Source organism: Penaeus monodon, chromosome 32 (assembly GCF_015228065.2).
Source record: "Penaeus monodon isolate SGIC_2016 chromosome 32, NSTDA_Pmon_1, whole genome shotgun sequence".
Taxonomy (NCBI): domain Eukaryota; kingdom Metazoa; phylum Arthropoda; class Malacostraca; order Decapoda; family Penaeidae; genus Penaeus; species Penaeus monodon.
The window spans coordinates 10785454-10785781 of NC_051417.1; the positions used below are offsets into that span (position 1 = coordinate 10785454).

Genomic DNA, 328 nt, shown 5'->3' on the forward strand with positions numbered 1-328 from the left:
CAATGATTTTTTTTTCGGCTCCAAAGCGACGAGGTTTTTACCTTGCTTGAATCTTAATCACAATAGTGTTTGTGGCGGGCAACTGAAACTAGTTTACTAACGATCTCACTTCTTTGCCAGTGCAAACACACAAAAACAATGACCTACGATTCGAAGATTCGAAGAAGTCTGTGATGTCTTTGCTCACTTCAGTTCATTGATGGCGATCATTGCCAATATCTACCGCTTTAACTACACATTTCACACCTCTTATTTTGCCTCAGTAATATACTGTCAAAACGATAATTTTTGCACCATTGTATTGTTATATATTAAAGCGGTCCAGCAT

General features: G+C 37.8%; 1 protein-coding gene across 1 annotated transcript in view; it reads left to right on the forward strand.

The window, feature by feature from the left end:
* LOC119593546 (mucin-5AC-like) overlaps window positions 1-328 on the forward strand; it is a 36126-nt gene that overhangs the window by 495 nt on the left and 35303 nt on the right. The window lies entirely within an intron of this gene.